We start from the raw sequence: 12,720 nt of genomic DNA on the forward strand, positions 1-12,720 counted from the left end.
ATACTAGCCCCTGATCAGATACATGATTTGCAAATATTGCAAATATTTGCACTGCCATTCAGTGTGTTGCCTTTCATTTTGCTGATGGTTTCCTTTGCTGTGCAGAAGGTCCTTAGTTTGATATAGTCCCACTTGTTTATTTTTATCTCGCTACTTTTGTTTTTGTCATCAGAACAAAATATCATCAACAAGACCTATGTCAAGGAGCTTACCACCTACGTTTTCTTTTAGGAGTTTTATAGTTTTTGGTGTTACATACAAGTCTTTAATAATAATTTGGAGTTAATTTTGTATATGGTGTAATCCAGTTTCATTCTTTTGCTTGTGGCTGTCTAAAGTATTCTGACACCATTTATTGAAGACACTGTCCTTTCCATAGGGTATATTCTTGGCTTTTTTGTTGGAAATTAGTTGGCTGCATATATGTGGGCTTATGTCTGAACTCTCTGTTCTGTCCTATTGATCTATGTGTCTGTTTTTATGCCAATACCATAACTGTTTCAATTATTACAGCTTTGTAATATAATTTGAAATCAGGGAATGTGAGGCCTCCAGCTTTGTTTACCTTTCTCAAGATTGCTTTGGCTGTTTGGGGTCTTCTGTGGTTCCATACAAGTATTAAGATTGTTTGCTCTATTTCTGTGAAAAATGCCACTGGAAATTCGGTAGGGATTGCATGGATTCTGTATATTACTTTAGGAAATACAGACATTTCAACAATGTTAATTATGTTAATTATTATATTTTCTGTCTCTCTGTTGAAGTTTTCCCTGTGTTTACCTATTCTTCTCCCCACTTCACTGAGCATCTGTATGGCCATGACTTGGAATATTTTTTTTTTTATCAGATAAGTTACTTATCTCCATTTTATTAAGGTTTTTTTCCTGAGATTTCATCTTGTTCTTTCATTTGCAACATATTCCTGTTTCTTCATTTTGCTTCATTCACTGTTTGTTTCTTTTCTTTTTTTTAAGTGCATTTATTTATTTTTGAGAGAGAGAGAGCGAGCACGTGAGTTGGGGAGGGGCAGACAGAGAGGGTGACAGACAATCCCAAGCAGGCTCCACGCTACCAGCAAAGAGCCTGACACAGGACTTGAACTCACTAACAGTCAGATCATGACCTGACCCGAAATCAAGAGTCGGACACTTAACCCACTGAGCCACCCAGGTGCTCCTTTCTGTTTGTTTCTATACAACCATCTCTCCAAGTCTTATAGGAGTGGCTTCGTGTAGGGGGTGAAGCTTATTGTTCAATCCTGTCCTGGCTCTTGGTTGTCTCTCAAATCTTGGTGCTTGTCCAAGTAGCCTTTTATATTCTAATAGTTCCCATTAGTTAAGGATGTGCCAAGACCTGTCAGTGTCCCAAAGGGGAGAACCTCAGCACCTAGATTCAGGCTGACTGGAAGCCAGACCCTCAGGCATCAGCTTTCAAAAGTATACAAATATATACAGTTCCATGGAACCTCCATCATAAGCCCCACTAACCGCCAGAGCCAGGTGATCTAGAGGTGTTCCCTAGGCAGCGACCATAAAAACTGGGGCACCAGACATAAAAAGCAGGACACCAGGCATGGGTAAATCTTCCCTCCGGGAGATACTGGTTCTCTGGAATGTGGCAGAGGGTGGGCGCAAAGATAGCACCTGCCCTCCAGGTCTCTAGAAAGGATTATAGTCAGCTCCTAAATACATGTTTAATTAGAAACTTGCCCCTTAGGCCACAGTCATGATGACTAGGTAATAGGCCTCCACTACAGAAATGTGAGCTCCTGGGTCTATAGCTTATTGCTGTGCCCTGGGGGTGGTAGCTGTTTAAGAATTCTTTCTCAATTGGTTACAGTCCTGGGGGACCTGCAATCATAAGCCCCAATGGCCACAGGAGCAAAGTGATACAGAGGTGACTTCTGGTGGGAGTTGCAAAAACTGGGGTGTGTGAACTCCTTTTTGGGCAACACAGATGATTACAGTCAGGAACACAAGCTCTCCTGGCCTTCAGCCTTCAGAGTGAGGAAATCAAGATGTATCTTCTGGGGCAGGGGGGTGGGGCAGCCACAAAATTCAATGCTCCAAACAAAAAGTGAAGGAGGTGGTTGCTTCTGTTAGGACCTCGGCCCCAAGGGCAGGCATCTAATCTAACATGCATCTCTAGAAGCCTGCTGGGACACTCTCCAGGGACGGAGACTGGCAGATGCCATCTTTATGCTTTCCCTATACCATACTCCATAATGACTTTCAAGGATAAGAAATCCAGTTGGGGTGTGTGTGTGTGTGTGTGTGTGTTTGAGTGGATAGGTGGTGGTTGAAGATGAACACAAACATCCACTGCTTATTATCTGCTACATGCCAGGCCCCGTGTGCAGCATTTTTACATTAATTATTTCACTTAATCTTCATGACCATCTCATGAGGCTGGTATATATTATGAACTCCGTTTGAAGAGGACAAACCTAAAGCTAGAAATGCCCAAGTTCATGCAGCTAGAAAATGGCAGTGGTATAGGGCAAACCGTGGTGCCTTCACACATTGACTCAATAAATGTTGATTAAACACCTATGAAGTTCCAGACACAGTGCTCAGTACTTTGGTGCCGGGCTGATTAAACACAGATACGGACTTTAACTTCCATCTACCGAGAAAGAGGAATGGGCATGAACTGTAGAAACAACAACAGCAAAAGCAAACAAACAAACAAGAACCCCACGTGTTAGAAGAGCGACAAACACACGGACTGAAGAGAAGAGTTACGTGGCACTTGGAGAGCCACCATAATTGGGGGATTTGCCCTCATCAGGAAGGTTGGGAAGATCTCCCTGATGCGTCTGGAGCCGAGGTTTGAAGACCATTACGGACAGAGGGGAGAGCATAACCAGCATGTGCAAAAGTCCTATGGCGGGAAAGATGACGGGGACCGCGAGGGACTAAGAGAAAGGCAATGTGACTGACATGGAAAGAGCAAAGGGAAGGGTGGTGCACTGTGTAGCCGGAGAGCAAGACAGGACCGGGCCACGTAGAGCCTTATGGGCCAAAGTGTAAAATTTTCTTCTAAGAGCAGTGGAACCACATTGCAATTTCTGAGCAGGGAAAACATGGAGCCACTACATTAGATGCAAATTTTCCTCTTTATTTTGCCAGTGGAAATGAGGTCAAGTAAACACCCACCTTGTGGAAAGGGAAGGGAACAGAAGAAACAAGGGGACAGTGTTTTATGCTTTTTTTTCCTTGAGGGTATTGACCTAACCAGAGATCATTAGCAATAGAGTGACAGTCTACAGTGACAAACATGACACGAAAACCCACAAAGGGCCCAACGTGGCTTCTAAAATGCTTTGCCAATGGAAATCTTGCCCCAGTTCCCAGTTACTCTTAAAACACAGTCACGTGAGAAACAGATGAGTTTTATTTGCTTTATCTACAAACCAACAGATTTAAGGTGCCTACTCTCCCAATATGGTGGTTACTAAGACGAAACATGCATATAAATCAAACACACCAATGAGTAACTACTGATGTCCTGCATTTTAAGTTATCTCTGGTGTTTTTGAGTGATGTATGGGCATTTTCTCTCTCTGTTCAAGGACCCCAGCCCTTTTAGATATACAGGGTTCTCCTAGAAGGAATAACCAAAGCAAGGCAAAATTGATTTCATTTCTTTTGTTCAAGTGAGCATATTTGTATCAGCTCTGAGAGAGAATTGTGGCATAAGAGAAAGGACTTGAGCACCAAAGATGCTCAACCATTTCTGGGAAAATCAGAAATTTTGTGCTTACTTCTGTATGTGTGAATATTAAGTTTTTGAACTTGAAGAAGTTCCTTTATAGATTAAAAAGGGAAAGAATCTCAAGTTCAGTTCCCCGTACTTCAGAAAGTACAAGGCTGTATGAAAGATCTTGAAAGAAGCAGAAATGGAAGGGAAACCAAGAACATTCTAGAAAACTGGTCTTTCGTTTTGGGGGGACCATAGACAGCAGAGGGTACTCAAACTAGCCCTTTCCATGATCTCAATGTGTCCTGTTCACAGAGTTGATATTCACATATTAATTTCCGCAAAAGTAGCAGGACCATCCCTGCTGCCTCCAGCTGGGACTCACTCACTCTCCAGCAAGCCCTGCATGATGCTTCTGAGTCTGGCCTCCACCGATGTCTCGACTCTGCTCTGATCTCTGCTCGACTCTGCTCTGATCTCTCTGTTGTTATGTGGCGGTGTTATAACGTGTCCATGGGGTGCCTGGGTGGCTCAGTCAGTTAAGTGTCCAACTTTGGCTCAGGTCACGATCTCACCATTAGTGAGAGCCCCACATCAGGCTCTCTGCTGTCAGCTCAGAGCCTGCTCTGAATCCTCTGTTTCCCTCTCTCTCTGCCTCTCCCCTGCCTTCTTTCTCTCAAAAATAAATAAAAAATGAAAACCATATATGTCCACAAGTTCAAATTCCTCCTTCCAAAAGGTGGGGCTAATTATTTAGCTTCCTTTTGGGCTAGACTTCTTGACTCACTGCTAACAGATAGAAGATTGTAGAAGTGGTAGGATGTGGCACCTGAAAATAGGTCATAGAAGATATCACAGGTTTACCCTTGCTTACTTGTTTTTTAATTTTAAAATTTTTTGTCTGTTTTACGTGTATTTATTTTTGAGAGAGAGAGACACACACACACAGAGCACAAGCAGGGAAAGAGCAGAGAGAGAGGGGGACACACAGAACCCGAAGCAGGCTCCGGGCTCCAAGGTGTCAAAGCAGAGCCCGAGCCGGGGCTGGAACTCACAAACTGTGAGATCAGGACCTGAGCTGAAGTCAGACACCCAACCCACTGAGGCACCCAGGCGCCCCTTTCCTTTCTTTCTTGGATTGCTCACTCTGTGGGAAGCCAGCTGTCTTGTGCAGACACTCAGGCAGCTCTATGGAGAGGCCCGCATGTGGGGAACGAAGGCTTCCCACCGATAGCCACACGAGTGCCCCATCTTGGAGGTGAATCCAACAGCCCCAGTCAAGCTTGCAGATGACTGCAGCTGCAGCCCGTATCCTGAGTGGCCCCGAGCCAGAGCCCCTGTCTAAACTGCCCCTCGATTCCTGGCCCATAAAAACTAAAGGAAATAAAGGTCTGCTCTTTTACGCCTCTACGCTTTGGCGTAATTTGTTACATAGCAATAGAGGACGCATATATAATAATAGTAACCAAAAAAAATTCACTAACACTTTAGTAGAATATAATCTCCTTGAAAAAAGTCTCGCCATTGGAACCTCAGCGCGCTGGCCCCGAGTCAGTGCTCAGTACGTACGTAGTCGTTGGTTAAATGAATAAGAATTTAGTTACATTGACTGGTATTATGTTATTCCTTTTACATGTATTTTCTGACACAATTCTCCCAGCTCTTCTACAGGTGTATTTTTGTCTTTGCTTTACAGGTAACCAATGTGAGATGCAGAAAGATTATGCTTGTACATTATGGGATCTCTGGGACCCCAGGACCGAAGGCTTACAGAGAAGTCTGTAGAAGTCCCGTGGACTTAGGGCTAGTCACGGGGCTTTTGATATCTGTTTTTGCACCTACTGTACCATCAGGTAGAAACGCGTTCTTCTCACACCTCGCCTCAGACAGAACTGACAACTGAGCCAAAAAGTGCCAAAGCTCTCGTGGAGGTGCAACGGCCACAGGCTCCTGCAAGAAAGCACGAGAATAAGTTCAGTTGCTTAGGAAGAAAAGACCCGAGAGGAGGAAGGATGGGCAGGACCCACACGGGGCAAATAGGAATAAGCCGTTGACCCTCTCAACAGGGCCCGCCTCCCCCCTGTGGTTTTACGCAAGTCACATCTCTAGCATTGGCAGCGAGGCTTTAGGCTGGTTCAGAACCGTAGGAGAAAAGTGCCCAGATCTAGGCAAGATCCGTAAGAGTCTCCCCGGATTCTCCAAACACAGCACACGCCAGGGATTTTCTAAGGCTCCAAGTCTCTAAATTTCATTCCTGGCCCTTCTCTAAGCTTTGATGGAAAAATGTTGAGTTGTTGAAAACAAGGTTAAGAGAGATTAACCTACCAAATCCAACCAACAATTTACCTGTAGTGAACACTAACCAGATATGTTCCTGTCTAAACACACAGTATCTTTGTGGTCACCTACTTTTTCCTTTTAAAACATAAAAATCTGGAATGCCAATGTTCTTCAGGAAGTGCTGGAGAGTTTCCCCTTGTGCTGTAGCACACTGACTTTCTGCACATTTCATGAGATGCTGTGGTTCTGGGAAGAGATAGTTAAACTTGGAAATAATCTTACCCATCTTTGCCTTTAATATCTTTAGTCCTTCCTCTAGGATGGCTAATTTTTTGTGTGTGAAATTAATTTTTGAATAGAGTTTCAGAAGCTTTTATGGCCCACCAGAGAATCTTGAGATAATGCATTTCAATACTTTCCCGATATGCAGCTTATTTCTCTGGTGGGAAAAGAGGGAGAGAGGGAACACATTTTATTTATTTTTTAATGTCAAAATAAGTTTTAGAAGAATACTTAGTAACATAGAAAGAAGCTCACTATTGCTACAAGTGAAAAAGAAACAGTATGTATATTATGATATACTCACATTAAGTATATAGAAAAATTTAAGTATATATATATATATATATATATATATATATATATATACAAAAGACCAGGACAGACATGAAATATTAATAATAACCCTCCCTCTCTTCTTCCCTCTGTCCACCCATTCTTTCCTTCCGACGTCTCTTGTGTGTCTGCTTAGTGTTGGGCACCATCCCAGGCTTCAGGTGCCCAGAGAGGAGATTCACTTCTGCCCTCAGGTGGCTCACAGTCAAGTGAGAAAGTCGCTGAAATAAACAGAAAAAACTAGATTTATAAAAGGCAGCGTGGCATAGTGGCTCTGAGAACGTAACCTGAAGATTAACACAGACCTGAGTACGAATCATGGTTTTGCCTTTAAAGATGTGACCTTAAGCAAATTTTCTCACTTCTCCAAGCTCCAATGTCCACAGGTACAAGTGGGAATGAAACAACCCACCTCACATGATGGTCGTAAGGAACAAATGAAAATCCCATGAATGTGAAGCAGTCAGCTCGATCTGGCCATAGTGACCTAACAGATGAGGGAGACTAAGGCAAGCTGACAGGCCTCAAACATCTCTCCCCACCCCCGACCCCCAGGTGGGATATGTGTGATAATCCTCAGGCACTTCTGGCTGCCCAATAACAAAGGAAAGGGAAAACCAAATGGTTAACTTGATAGAGATCCTAGTCCTGCAGGACCTAAGTCCCCATCACCCCTCCATAGTCATGTGGGAAACTAAGGCAGAAGGAAATGGCAGATAGAACTAAATTTCCTTATAACCTGTAGCCCACTGGCAACTACTTGAGGCCGGCAGAGCAAAACATTTCTCCAGGAACTCCCTACTGTCTTAATGCTAATGCTTCGCTAGAGGGAAAAACAACCTTACCATGACAATAGCTAGGCCTCCGGGATCTTGTGGGTCTTCTTTAGCATATGAAAATCTCACTAGAAACTTCCCCTGGACTTTACCTCCAACTCCATAGTATATAACCAGTCTCTCCTGGAGATCCCCAGGCAGCTCTCCCTGCCCAAGAGTCCTGTCCCCTGTGCTTTAATAAAATCACCTTTTTGCACCAAAGAGATCTTCAAGAATTCTTTCTTGGCGGTCAGCTCCAGACCCCACGAACCCCACTATCACCCCCAAACCTCATCACTAACCACTCAGTAAATGGTCACCATTGGCTGTTATCACAGAGGGCAGAAGAGGAGTTCAGAGGAAGCCAATAGGCTTCTGAAGATACAGATCCCTGAGTTCATAGTCATATGACCAACCGTGAACTGGTCATGACAAATCACTAACCTAGAGTTTGTATTCTTTGCAAGTCCAATCATTGGCCAAAACCTGCCATTGGTGTCTTACAAAAGTGTCCGCAACACCCAATACAATACCCAAGTCCTGTCTAACAAGACCACTCTTTTTTTTTTTTTTTTTTTTTTAAAGCTTTTAGCTTTCCCCATGTCAGTAGGCTCTTCTGAAGGAACACTCTGGGGTAGCCCCCTACCACATGGCAAATCCAAAACCCACTCAAAGACCTCCACCAGAGACCCTCAGAGTCCTGGCTTCCTGCATTTCTTCCCTTTTCATTTTTCCTTTTCCTCTTCCTCTTACGGGAAATGTTAGTTCCTATCATAACTAAAAGAATTCCTAAATTCGACTTCCTCATGGTGACAGAGTGAAGTCACAGCCGGTGGAGTCAGGCGGCCCTGAGTCTGAATCCTGTGGCTCAGGGCCCAGGAATGTTAAGCAGCTAACCTGAGCCAGCCCTGTCCTTCTGTGTTTGCCTGAGAGTGAAAATAGAGCTACTTCATGGGTTTGTCGCAGGGATGAAATGAAGGTCACTAGCCCAGTAACCAAAACTTGGCACATCCTCCATACATGTTGGTTTTCTTCCTTTTTCAATAAAAAACGATGGATTGACTGTATTTACACACAGACTTTTATGATTCTGCCACTTAATGCCAACAGGCCCTCATTCTCTTTCCGTATGCATTCAGAGATAAATAGGCCTTTCAGATGCTTTTAAAGCTGTAGCCCAGTTGAACTAATTATGTATGTTTTGAGGGGAGGGTTCAAACCTACTCATTTTTAGCGTAATCAGACAATAGTGACAAGAGAAGAAAGGAAAACAACCATTGGTCAGATTGACTGAGCTCCATTCATTACCAAGACCCAGTGGTCTGAATGAAAAAGGGTTGAATTGAAAGGTTGAATTGAAGGATTAAGATACTCCAAGGTCAAGCAAAGTGACCCAAATGTTTTATTCATCCGTTTATGCAGATTGTCACTCCTTGGGCAACTATGAGATACATGCACAGCGCTATCCTAGAAAAAATGTAAGGCGATATCCTCTGTTTCTGCAAGAGAGAATTTGGTAGATAAAAATCAAACCTTCATCTGTGATCTCTCTTTACGGGGCTCCGTATTCTGTTGGCTGCAAATCCTGCGCACATAGGTGTCCTCTATTCCCTCACCTCCTTCACATACCTCAGCTGTTTATTGGGTACCTGCTCTCCCATTTTCTCAAAGGATACCACTAACCTTGTAATTGCCAAGACAATGGGCTTTTTCCCCCACCCAGCTCTTTGGGTGTGCACCGAACAGGGAAGGGGCAGAGAGAGAGGGGGACAGAGGATCTGAACCAGGTTTTGTACTGACAGCAGAGATGCGGGGCTTGAACTCACGAACCCTGAGATCATGACCTGAGCTGAAGTCAGATGCTCAACCACCTGAGCCATCCAGGCACCCCTCCCCCCGCATCCAGCTCTTAGCCAACTCAGTTTCTCCCTGGTTTCTACACAGTTCACTGATCCTTTCTCGAATTTCTCTTGTATCACTCCACTTTGATTCACCATCTTCATTTTTGGCCAAGTTATTTATTGAAAATCCTTTTCTGCCTCTAGTGCTCTACTGTGTAGAATCATTTTGACATTTTTCTAGGGCCTATGAGATAAAGTACAATTTCCCTAATGCTACCTGGAAAGGCCCTTTGGACCTTGCTCTGGCCTATCCTGGCAGCCTTGTCTTCTTGTGGTCCCCTTAGAAAGCTTATGTCCAGTGATGTGAAACAACTTTTTTTTTTTTCTTTCCAAATTGGCCATGCTCTTCCAACCCTCCCTTCCTCTGCTTCCATGGGCTTACTCAGATGGGATAGAAAATTCCTGGGCTTAACATCAACTTGGCCCTTGAAACTGTTGTATGCTTATCTCCATCCCTAGCTTTGAGTTACTTTATAAGAAGGACATGCTTCCTCTTGATGCCCCAAGCTCTAGCAAAACGCCTGGCAAATAATGGGGAGGAAATCAAACTTTGTTGGATGAACAAGGTTCTGTTGGTTTACCTCTATAATTTCTCAACTGTCTTTATCCTCATTTGCATTCTCTCTGTAGTGTCTCAAACTAGAGGGTTAAGTCTCTTACTTAGACTGTCACAGAGGCTTTTAATTATTCTCCTTTGTGTTCTATGTCACCTCAGTAATATTCATCCAAAGCACAGAAGTCAGAGCAATGGTCTGAAAGTATTATTTGCACATCAGCAGTTGGTAAATATCCACTGATCCAGTCCCCCAGCGATGCCCTGCCAGCCTAGCCACCAACACACTTCCTCCAAGACTTTGGGTTGGAGGAACCTGGCACATCAGGGGATTTCTAAGACCTTGTCTCCAGAGAAAGACCAGAATTGATCCTACTTGATTGGTGTTTAGCCTATACCTCAGTATCTGCTTACAAACTGTCAATGGTTGGCATGACCTAACTAATAAAGTCAAAATTTTTTGTCATGGTCTCAGGGCCTTCATAATTAGATACCATTTTCAGCCTTATTTACAAATAATAGGTGTGATATCCTATACCTAAACTTAATATGTTTAGGCATCATTCAGAGGATCTTGCTCCAAATGTAGATTCTGATTCGGTAGGGCGGGAATGAGGGTCCAGGACTGCATTTCTACTAAGGGCCAGGTGATGTCGATGCCTCTGCTCCACAGACCATAGCTTTGAGTAATGAGGGACTCAAACCAAACCACCTCTGCCCCTTTTTCTTCTACTTGGAATGCTCTCTGGTCTCCATTAATTAACTGATTAATCCCCCAAAGCCAAGTTCAAATGCAACCTTCTCATTAAAATGTTTTCTTATCTCCTGAAGTAAATATGAACTCTTCCCTCTTGGAATTCTTGTATGTTTGATAAGGGAAATCAATCGCCCAAAAGGTGTAACTAGCAAAGTTTTCACATATATTTCCACTTTAAGAAAAGTTTAATTGTTTTCCTGTAAGGTGACCCAACCATACCCTACAATGACCTACACATTCATTACTAGCTCTGCATAGTAATTAAAGTACTATAGAAGGCTCCCATTCATTCATGACAAAATAACCAGAAGAATCTGAACAACCTAGATTGTGAAGAATTGCACGATAATAACTTATGTTCATGGTAATAACCCAGAAGCACAAGGAGCTTAAAATAGCTTCTGAATCATCAAAGAAAGGTTACAATTACATTCAGCACATTTTAGTGCTAAATGAATTTGTGTTCTAAGTCTCTGAAAACTGACATGTGGCATATGTGTGTGTGTGTATGTGTGTGTGTGTGTGTGTACGTGTGTTCCAATCCCTTACAAACATATATAAAGACCATATAATTGTCTTTTATAGTTACATACAATATTCACCACTCTCGGCACCAAGTCTGTGCCTATGTTCCCCTAACACAGGCCACATGATTTCTCATGGAAAAAAAAATAGAAATCTAGGGTTCTACTGTACTTGCTGAATTCCCAAAATAAAGTCCTCAAAGCCCTCGGTGTTTTCCTAAAGTTGAAACCTTACAATTATCTGGACCGAGCCTGGGACTGGTTATTTTATGGACTCCCATAATTGATGCATATTCACTCTTCATTCCATAGAGATTTGCAATGGATTACAAAACACACACAATAAAATTTCAAAAACAAATTGACTTAAATACGTAGAAAGGAAAACAAGGGTTGAGTGTGAATGAAGCCGGGAGGAGTGGTTGCCTGGACATGGGTTTTATAAGATGCTGGATAATTGGGGCACCCGAGTGGCGCTGTCCTTTGAGCATCCAACTTTGGATCAGGTCATGATCTCAAGGTTTGTGAGTTTGAGCCCTGCGTCGGGCTTGCAGCTGTCAGTGCAGAGCCAGCTCTGGATCCTCTGTCCCCCTCCACCTTTGCCCTTCCCCGGCTCGTGTTCTCTTTTCCTCAAAAAAAAAAAAAAAAAAAAAGATGCTGCATAATTGTCAACCTGGAGCAAGGATGTCAGTACATGTAGGTCTGACTTCCTGCTTCCCCTTCCTCCTTCCTCTTCCGTTTCCCTAGCCCATCATGGCAGATGAACAGGTGTCTCCCTTCTTCCTCTTCTCTGGGGCTTGCTTGTACATGAGCCCTCCTCATCCAGAGTTAACATATGCCTCCCTGTCTTCTCTGGGATTATATCAGTATTCTTGCTTAATATATTAGGGAAAATAAATCACACAACTGTTTCACATTTTTAAAAAATTATATATAATATATTCTCCCCTAATAAACTTTTATACCTTCCCCCCACATAAAGACATTTCCTTCTGTCCAGGAATCTAACTCCTTTCAAGAAAGAGGGAACTAGATCTTGTCCAGCACTTGTATTTTCATTCATCTTCCAAGCCTCCTGAGTCAGGCCAGATGAATCTTATTATTAGCTGAAAGTCTCACTTCCCATCAATGAAGATCTTTCTCATTTTGAAAAAACTTGACTTTCCCAACACTGGCCCTCTCTTCAGTGGGATCTGGCCACACAATCAGGCAAAGCTTTCCTCTGCGGACTAGCTCTCCAGCCGACATCACCTGCCTCATCCTGCCTGTTGCCTCCAAAGTGTGGTGCAAGAAACAGGTGCTGCCTGAGCATTGTTCCACTTCCTGGTTTCCCAGGAGCACTTGCGCTGCTCCTCCCCCAACCTCCATCCAGTTACCTTTAGGAAGAAGTCTTTCCCTAGACGTTTAATCCTTTGTATATCATTGTTATCTGTACTTCACAGGGTGGATCTGTTAAAAATTAGGAGAGCCAGGGAGGCCTGGGCCAAAACCCCCAAGAGAGGATAGGCAGGCACAGATGCCAGATGCAGGATTCTCAGCAGGAGGAGGGGGAGGGTCACGGACCTTTATCACT

This window comes from Panthera tigris, chromosome B3 (genome assembly GCF_018350195.1).
Source record: "Panthera tigris isolate Pti1 chromosome B3, P.tigris_Pti1_mat1.1, whole genome shotgun sequence".
Lineage (NCBI taxonomy): Eukaryota > Metazoa > Chordata > Mammalia > Carnivora > Felidae > Panthera > Panthera tigris.